The sequence below is a fragment of the Ictalurus furcatus genome, chromosome 25, assembly GCF_023375685.1.
Source record: "Ictalurus furcatus strain D&B chromosome 25, Billie_1.0, whole genome shotgun sequence".
Taxonomy (NCBI): domain Eukaryota; kingdom Metazoa; phylum Chordata; class Actinopteri; order Siluriformes; family Ictaluridae; genus Ictalurus; species Ictalurus furcatus.
The window spans coordinates 7,484,578-7,494,536 of NC_071279.1; positions in this window are offsets into that span (position 1 = coordinate 7,484,578).

A 9,959-nucleotide genomic window follows, 5' to 3' on the forward strand; every position below is an offset into this window, starting at 1 on the left:
TGGGCCTGGAGCCTATCCTGACAACACTGGTACAAGGTAGGAGAATTCACCCCGAAGTGGACACCAATCCATCACAGGGCACCATGCACACACAGACTCATTTCACATCAAGGGGCAATATAGCATAGCCAACCCGACTACCTGCATTTCCTTGGACGGTGGGAGGAAACCAGAGAACCCAAGGAAAACCCACATGGACACTCTGCACAGACATTAACCCAAGCTTAGGATCAAAGCCCAGACCCTAGAGCTGTGAGGCGCAATGCAACGCCCTGCACCACCATGCCACCTCAGGATATGTGTTTTGGTTTGTAAAGGACACTCAGGTTCTACACTAATACCCTCTGGTTTATACTCTGGGTAACCATTTTAAGGTTCTACTGTATACCCTATGACATAGAGGGTTCTAATAAGTACCCACTTCAGGAAGCTAAGAAATATTAACTATCCAAATAACCCTTGAGGAACCCTTTTCTGTGTATTGCATATAATTCAGAACCACAAAGTTGTAAGCCAAGTAGGGCAAGGTGAAAAGTATCATTAAATGGCACTTCCTCAAGGATCCACTGCATAAATAAAAACAAAAAAGGGGGGTGGGACATGTGGACTTCCCTGACAACCAGCCTAATATCACCTTATCCATGGGGAGATAACCTTTAATGTTCTAATTTCCTGTAATTCATGTCACCCGGAGGGGGAGACCATGCAACCACCTAATCCAGCATCGTCTTTCATGTCTCAGACACCAATTACTAGCACTGATTTGAAGCCACACATGCTTAGAGTCACAGACTGCAATGCTGATGGGTGAGGCTTTGGACAAGCGTGGGAAAGCGGACTTGAAAGGCAATGTTGTGTAGTTCATGATTATGGCCTTGGACACAGCATAAGTGAATCAGGGGTGAGGGGAGAGGGAGAGGGGATGAGAGAAAGAGAAACAGAGACACAGGCTTCTTACAGAGATCGTGTTCACTGCCCAGACAGGTTGTTTCGTGGACTGAGCTGCTGACCATTACTGGCAATTAGCCACTGATAATAGGCCAGGAAGGCCACCAGACTGTGAGGCAGGCCACTAAGAAGAGCAGATCATAGTTGATGTGAGAGGATCACACTAAAGGCACACTCCTATTACATTTGGAGAGTATTAGTAAAAAGCAGTAAAAAAAAAAAAAAAAAAACGTGGTTTGCATAAATACCTATTTATCTGAAAGGTTTTATGTACTTTGAGAGTTCTGTGCTCTTAGATAGTGAGTGAAGAAGCTGTATTCTTGACTTCAAAAATCCTTATTTAATTGTGTGTTTGGTGCAACACATTATTTGCTTAACTGTATTATTGGGACACACACAGTAATATTTAAGTGCTGAAGCTGGTACACACCCACTGTAATGTTGTGTTACTGTGGGCGATCATTACATCCCCCACCTGTGCCACTACCTCATGCTAATAGCAACCCTCCGTAGGGGCTTGTCAACATTCTACCAAGCTGACAATAACCCAGCCATTGTCAGTGTAGAGCCATAATAGGTGTGGAAAGAATCCAGAATTTTGACTTAATTATCCCATAACCTCTACTGTGGCAATGTGCAGATTATCAACAGTGTGTCAGTTTGCCAGTGAAATCACTAGCAGCATAACAATATCAAATCTATCCAGTCAACAGTGTAGAGACATTGAACAAGAGCACTCAAGCATTGTGTAGCCTATACACTGAACTCCATATGAGAATCTGAGTGCAAATCTGAGAGAAAATGTTTTGTGAAGTGACTGATTCATGTATTATTGCATTAGCAGATAACACATGAGTTTTTGCCCAAGTAAACATTCTAGGTGGATATCTCGTTACTAAAATGTTAGTATTAAAGGAAGGTTTGTTTCTCTGCTCTGAAAAGGGAGGTTTAAAGACAGGTATTGGGGCAGTAAATGTATGTTTAGGGTAAACATGCAAATTTGTGCAAAGCTTTAATGAATTATTTGGCCAAATGTATTATTCAATTAGGCTCTAAAGCTATATATTTCATTCTTTTAAAAAGGAGGAGTTGTTTTCTGGAGGAAAAACCAATTGTGGGTGCTAATAACCGCAGATAAGCATAACTAGAATTAGTTGTATAGAACTATACAAGATGATACATTCTCTAATGTCTTATCCTAACAACATCCTTGTTAAGATATAACAGTTGTATTTTTGCATTATGTAGTCACATCTTTTAAATGTTATTTACTTAATTTAATAACAGCCCCATAGACATCCATTATAATTTAGTTTCAGGCAAACTGATGTTCTGTTATTTTACCAGGGGAACCTGGGGAAATTATTGTTTGTGGTAAGAACACATAAACGAGATCAACATTAGGTTGAAAGTGCAGCAGTATTCTTTTAAAAGGGTACATCTTGGAAGTTACAGCCACTGAAGTGTGTTTGCTTTGCACAGTGATAATGACAATGAAATCCATACAGTGGGGGAAATAAGCGGACTAATTCACTACATAGAGTCGCAAGAGGCCTTCTCATCGTTTAATCAGTCATAGTGACACATGCAAACCTGTATGCAGTACACACTCATCAAAGAGGATTAATCATGCTTAAGGCTGAGACAGCAGTCATTTATTCTGACTGCTCATACCCTCGTACTACATACACATTTGGCAGTGTGTGTGTGTGTGTGTGTGTGTGTTTGGTGGGTAGGGGTGTGTTTATGTGAGCCAACAGCTAAGTCCCAGAGAGTACTCCTGTTGTCGTGGAAATGATGAGTGACGCTGACGGGCGGTTTCAGCGTTGCGTGAAGGGATCAGACAGCTGCCCTGGGAGCCATTCTCTCACACAGCTACTCTGTCACTGGGGTTTCGCTCCAATCAGCCTCACTAATGCTTGGCTGCTGAATACACCAGGCATACATGTTTTAATATTCTCAATTTTCTGGGTGTGGCATTGATCTAAGTTTAGTGGTTACATTTCAAGACACAGAACTGCCCAATGCAGAAGAAGCATGGAAACTGTGGACAACCTTCTCATCAATACTTAAGCTGAATGAATAGAAGATAATTACATTTCTGAACTTCATCCAATGTTTCGCATTGGTCATAATGTGAGTATTGTCCAAAGAATGCAGAAATCACGTACACAATTGAGTCTGAGTTCAAAATTCAAAAGTCTTAGTTACTCAGTAACTCAAAAGTCTGAGTTGTTCAGTTTCCTGGCAATCCAACTAGAGTGGTTCTACAGTCGTCAATCCACCACCCCTCCAGACCCTTCCACGCCCCCCACCCCCACCCCGAACCTCCCTCCCCCTTCGGTCATATGATCAAGTGTTGAGGGGGTGCAGTAAACATCCAGTCGGGAACTGTGGCTATTTTTAGAGTGTCAACATGGAACACATTCAAGAACATACTCCAAAGAGATCACTGGCCTTTATAGTTCCAAAGAAGTCATCCAGTTGCAGATGTGACCTTCAAAGGAAAAAGAGAACAAATAAGGTCCATTAAAATATTCAGGACAGTGCAGTAGCCTAGTATAAGTATCAACATGCCTGATGCATGGTCACCTCAGCATACACAAAAGCAAACACTATACGGCTATCAAGCTATGTATGTCTGACAATATTCACAGCAGTTATCTATGTGCTAAGCAAAGGAACAAGACTGTAACACAGCCGGAAACTGCAGGCATAGACAAGACCTCCAGAGCGGCTTTCTATGGCACCATTCAGTGGTCCATCACAGCATGAAGCCCATCATGTAGCCTCCAGATACAGACAAACTACTTGGATTCTCCATGATTTGCTGCAACAAGTCTGCTGTGAAATACTACTAGAGAGAGTTATGGGGTGACCAATCCAGGATCTGGTCCCATTTCTTTTAGCATCACTGGTTTATGATGACTGTTTGGAGAGTAAGTTGAGAAGATTGTGACTTCAGGTCTGTGCTTGTAGTTATACCAATGCCATTGCAAACCATCTTCTGTATTAGTGGGTATTTGTGAGGTACAAATAAAGATAACTAATCATTAATCTACTGACAATTACCCCTGCTTGGAATCAATAAGAGCACAAATCGTTCAAGCTTCATGTGATGAAAATGAATCAACATTTTTTCAAAAGTTTCTAAGGTTGAGGCTGGGATTATACGACTTTCTGTTTTACTTCCATCATACTATTGTAATACCACTTTAGAACGCAATTTTACCCTAACTGTCCAAAGAACCCTTTTTTTTCTCTAGTGTACACATGCACAGAATGCCAGCATGAATGCACAGAATGATGAGTCTTGCATACATCCATCTCAAATCACGTCTTAAGATCCTGTTTGCTGGGAAGAATTTTCAGCCCTTTGAAGCTTATCCATGCTTGGCTATTTATACACCAACGCTGTTGTCCCCTTCGACTGAAAGATTGTTTTCACCCAATGTCCAAACGCACATAAACACCACTTGGCTACGAACAGCCGACAGCTTATCAACAGGAACCCAGAGTTCCTACTATGGAAATGACATTGTTCCCTTGCTACAATACACATTATGGAACTTTCTGTAATCAGTTATGAGAACTTAGAGGCTGGGAGAGAATTTTCTCCATTCAGACATAAGGGTGGTTTACAATCATAAACTTTGAGGGTACTTTAACTAAACCAAACAAAGACAAAATGAACAATGGCTCATATCTGGAAAAGAGTACAGGGGGAAAACCCTACATTATTAAATCCTGAATAAATACTCACACTAAGTTCTTAATTTATCATTTTCGTCTGTGTAATGTTGTACAAAGATTATCAATGCATCCTGCTTCTTTCTGCTGCCTGAATTATGTTAAAACACTATGAAGGTAGTAAACAATAACACTTGATAAACTTGATAAAAATATGTTATTATGAAACATTATGAAAAAGAGCACACAATAGTTAGCAGCAGCTTTAAATCACAATTTTATAGATAAGGCAAATTATTGATGGAAAAATTGCTCCTGGATTACATTTGAATATATTCTATTTAAAAGCAACAATCCTAGAATGGCCTCCGGTACCTTTGAAACGTGAGTTTGGAACATTTTTAGTGGCAGGGTGTGTACAAGACAAGAAGAGGCTGCGTGAAGGCTCACAATGTCCTCCCTTTCTAATTATTTACCTCACAGCAACCCTCCAGCAGGTTTATTAGAAATGAATGCTGTTTTGGAGGCCTTTTATTATTAAATCCATTACATCTCAACATACCTATATCACATTTCCAGAATCAGAAAAGACCGCTCACTGTACTAAAGCTTTACATGATCCTCCCCTAATTCTGGGTTCTCTTTATCCTTTGCTTTAGGCTCACCGTATCAAATTATTGGAGTTAGACACATGCAGGATTTACACACAGGTCAAATGGTTTGATGTAGAACTTGAGAGAAGTGCTGTGGTTTCCCAGACAGACAGAACGGTGTGACTCTAATTCAAAAGATTAGCAGTAAAAACAGGAAATCAGTAGTGGGCTTTTGTGTAGTGAAAAGACACATTGAAGGGTGCATTATGTAAAAAAAGTAAACATAAAATAGTCTTAAAGATGTCTAGTATTTAGAGTAAGATATCCTTATTTACTATTATATAACAATGTGAATTAGTTTAGGAGCCATGTCCTGATTGACCTGACTACAATCGAGCCATACATTTTCTGTACCTCTTTTCCTACACAGGAAAAGAGCCTGGAGAGCCTGGAGCCAATCCCATGAGACTCAGGGCACAAGGTGGGGGACACCCTGGACAGGGTGCCAACCCATTGCAGGGCACAATCACACACACACTACGGTCAATTTGCAAATGCCAATAAGCCTACAACACATGTCTTTGGACTGAGGGAGGAAACTGGAGTAACCAGAGGAATCCCCGAAACACAGGGAGAACATGCAAGTTTCACGCACACATGTCGGAGGTAGGAATCAAACCCCTAACCATGAAGATATGAGGCAAATGTGCTAACCACTAAGCCACCATACCCCCCACAGCACTCACATTGTATTCTCTGTTTTGTAGTTTGTGAATTGTGTCATTTAAACAAATGAACTCTAATGGATGTGAATCAATGTTAGTAGCTTACATCACATAAAACTGAGGCATTTACACAGTTCCAGGTTAGAGCTCCCTTCATTCCTTCATGTGTTATTCACATAACAGATCACCCTGCAGAGGGGTTGCAGACTGGCCATGCCCATATTCTGCTAAGCTCCTCCTTCAACTCTGCAGGCAAACTGAAGATCCAGAAAAGCTTGACACACATCTCTGTCCTCGTTATTTGACACTGAAACTCTGGGCATCAGTGTGGAGACATTTTAGTGGTTTGAAAACCCATTAAATAATTGCATTAATGCTGCAGTTTGTGATGGCATATCAGAGACCAATGAACACAGTGTGATCATACTACTGGGTGTAGAAGGCAAGGCAGCAATGCAGCTGGAGAAACAGAGAGAGAGGGTGAAAGAGATACTGTACTGGAGATTCTGTAAAATAAGGAGAGAGAGAGAGACCAAGTTGGAGAGGACAGCCAGGCCATTGCCCCTGCAGGAAGTTTATCTTTAGCACTAATCAATGGCAAAGGCCTCCTGATGTACTATGAAGCTACTACAATTTGTCCACCCGATGCATGCAGTGTGACATGGTAACAAATCTATGCTCTAAAATTTAGTTCTTATTTAGTGGTAGCAGCAATTTTAAGACAAAGTTGATAAATTAGTTAACCATGTTTAGATTGCATCTATTTATTTTAATGACATTACAGCCATGGCAAATGTTATACATTAGAGGGCAGGACCATCAGTCCATTGGCTAAATGTGGGCCTATTTATTTCTACTGCCAAGTTACTTGTACAGTAACTAAGGGCGTTTTCACACTTGAATACTTGAATCTGTTCCGGAGCAATTTTGGGCTTGTTTTGGGGAAGGGCTCATAATCATAGGTTTGCTTTTACATCTAATAAGTTCCTAGTGCCATCATTAGGCTGTCTAAGTGAGACCATCCACAGTCTTCTTTAGGGTATTCATTTATTACCATCCACAACAAATTCACAGCAAACTTGAGGCTAGAGAGAGACTGCAGAGAGAGATAGGGAAAGAACACAGAGTATTGGGTATGCTCTTATCCTGTACTGATATGAGTATTTGTACATTGTGCTTAGAGTGCAAGCAGGGACTTCAAGAGGACTAGCTATGCCAGCATGATTAAAAGGTCGAGTCAAAAGTAACATAGGCATGAAGGAACCATGGGACATAAAGCGACCAGACACTCCACTGACAAAAAACCTGCATCCAAATATCCCAATTTACCAAAACACTGTATGCCCATAAAACCCTCAAAATCTGTGCCTTTACCCAAGAGAAAACCTATTAACAAAAGACGCCACTAAAAAAATAGGTATTCAGGACAGCCTTAAAGATTGAGACTACGTCTGAATCCCAAACACTAAATGGAAGGTGGCTCCATAGCTGTGGGGCCTGATAAGAAAAAAAACCTTATGCCCCCTGCTTAAGGCGGTTCACACCGGGAAGTTTTTCGCATCGTTTTTTTGTGTTCACACCCAGGCGTTAAATACGGGCGATGAGTTGAATGAAAGTGCAAATTCACTCCCTGACAGTAGATAGCGCTTATTGCAAAGCAGAAATATCCCGGTACACAAGGTGGCGCTTTCTGTTTTTGACCCTTGTTTATCACACAAGACAGACAGTATTTATGTCTTTAAGACGTTCACACACTTTTTGCAAGCTCGCTAAAACACGTATGGACTTTTGAAATGTAAGGTATTTGGGGATTTGGCCACTGCAACAAATACTTCTTTAAAGCTAAATCCTTAAAATTCTAATTTTAAACAATATAAAATTAGACATATTATATATAAAATTAGGTGGGTATAAGGAAACTATTGTTGTGCCCAAAAACGTTAATGTTCCTGCAAATTGTTAACTATGAATAGTCTTTTTTGTGGTCAATATGATAATACAACAATGCAATAATGGGACACTTAGTTATTTGAATAAGAGGTCAAGAATACTTATATGCATATATATGCCAGTTGCAAAATAAATACAATGGACTATCAATCAGCGGATTATCATTTGCAGGGAAGAGACAAAGAAACAAACATTGCTATTTAGTGTAGAAAACAACACTGAAAGAATTAAATGGATCACTTAGAATATATACCACAACATAATAAATGAGTCATGAAGTTCTCATCAGTTTTGAACTAGAATATGGCCCGACTTGAGGCTTTAGCTCCTTTAACTCCATTGTGTTGCTACTCATTCATTCAAGTTATCTATCTATCTATCTATCTATCTATCTATCTATCTATCTATCTAAAGTGCAAATCTCATTGGTCGGCCAGTTTTTAAAGCGAATCTAGGTTCTAGGATTTTTGTTAAATAGATTTCTGTTATCTAGCTCTGCTCTATCTCTTGCTCTTTCCTCTGGATCCGACTCTCTGGTAAAAAAAACAAAACAAAAAAAAAAACCAACAACAACAACAACCGGATTTTGTAGCTTGCGAAGCGACTTCTCCCTCCGTTATGGAGAGTCAACCCACCCTCTCTGATTCCAAGGAGCCAGAGGGGGGAGTCATGATTTATTTTGCGGCGGAGAGGCACCTATGGCTCAACCTCTTGGGAATGGGGATAAAGATAGATAAAGATAGTCTTCCTTCTGGACACCGTTGTTACACTTTCTGGCCTGTTCTGTGGCCCAGTTATGCCATCGTTAGCAGGTTTCCGGAGTTTGAGTTTATCAGGGAAAGGAATAATGAAACTTAATTAAAACATAATCAAAATCTCTTTCTCTAACATGCTTTAATACATCTCTCACACACATGCACACATCTCTTTGACGCTGGCCAAGTCTAAGCCTGCTCCTCACATCCCTGATCAATGTGGACCTGCATTACCACACTTTACATAATAAGTAATGTACTGTAATGTTCCATGGCAGTCTGCCATCTCACTTCCTTTTGTCTTCCTCCCCTTTCTCATTATCACCTTATATCTATTTAACTCCAAGGTTTTTTTCTAATGTTCTTTCTATGATGTATGATGTGCCTAAAACATAAATATGTCTGGTGAGACATGATTAAGAGGCAGAGGTACTAAGACTGTCAAATTGTCTGAGAGAATAAATGTAGACCCACTTTACATGGACAGGAACAGGAATGAAACCGGTGTCATCTGTGGTCAATGCATCCTGCAGCAGCTCTATTGAAATGCCTGTAAGATGACAGCGACATTTCTTATAACATGATATGTGGCCAGCCCAAAACTGGTAGGATTTGGCATTACAAAGAGATGAACTGAAAGGTAATGCTCACCCCTTGCCTATATACCCATGCATGGATCACTGGCCCCTGCTTGACAGTGTTTCAGAGAGTAAGATGACGGCACTTCCTCAGTTAGAATCAATAACTGGAAAGCATACCACTTTTCAAATGGGATAAAGAACTGAAAGACAGATCAGATGTGAGAGAAATCTGAAGCATATGAGAGGCAAATTGAAATGCAAGCAGACAGCTGATGAGATGGGGAGTCAGGGACCTGATCTTGTGCCAGGAGGGGAAGAACACCTTCCACTCAGCTCACCGAAGATAGCATTTAGACAGCAGCAAGGGCCACATATGAAGGCAAAGTTCAAAGGGCTGCACCTCTGGAAGCTGGACAGGGGACCAGCCCACATGTACATGAGGACCTGCCAACCCCAGCTGTTTGTGCCACTGTGATTTCTTTTGAGAGCAAGACTAACCTTTCACATCACAACCAGTAGCCCAGTGTGGAAGGTTTTTGTTGAACATGCTGCCAAAAAACTCTATTACATTATAACGTCCTCAAGTCCCATCTGGATATCCATATGAAAAGCCATTAGCTCATCACAGTCAGGACTAGAGTAGCGTGTAACCTTTGGTGGATTTAGGTTACTTCGACAGAAAGATCTCCTTCCCTCAGAGAGATACCACTCCCCAAC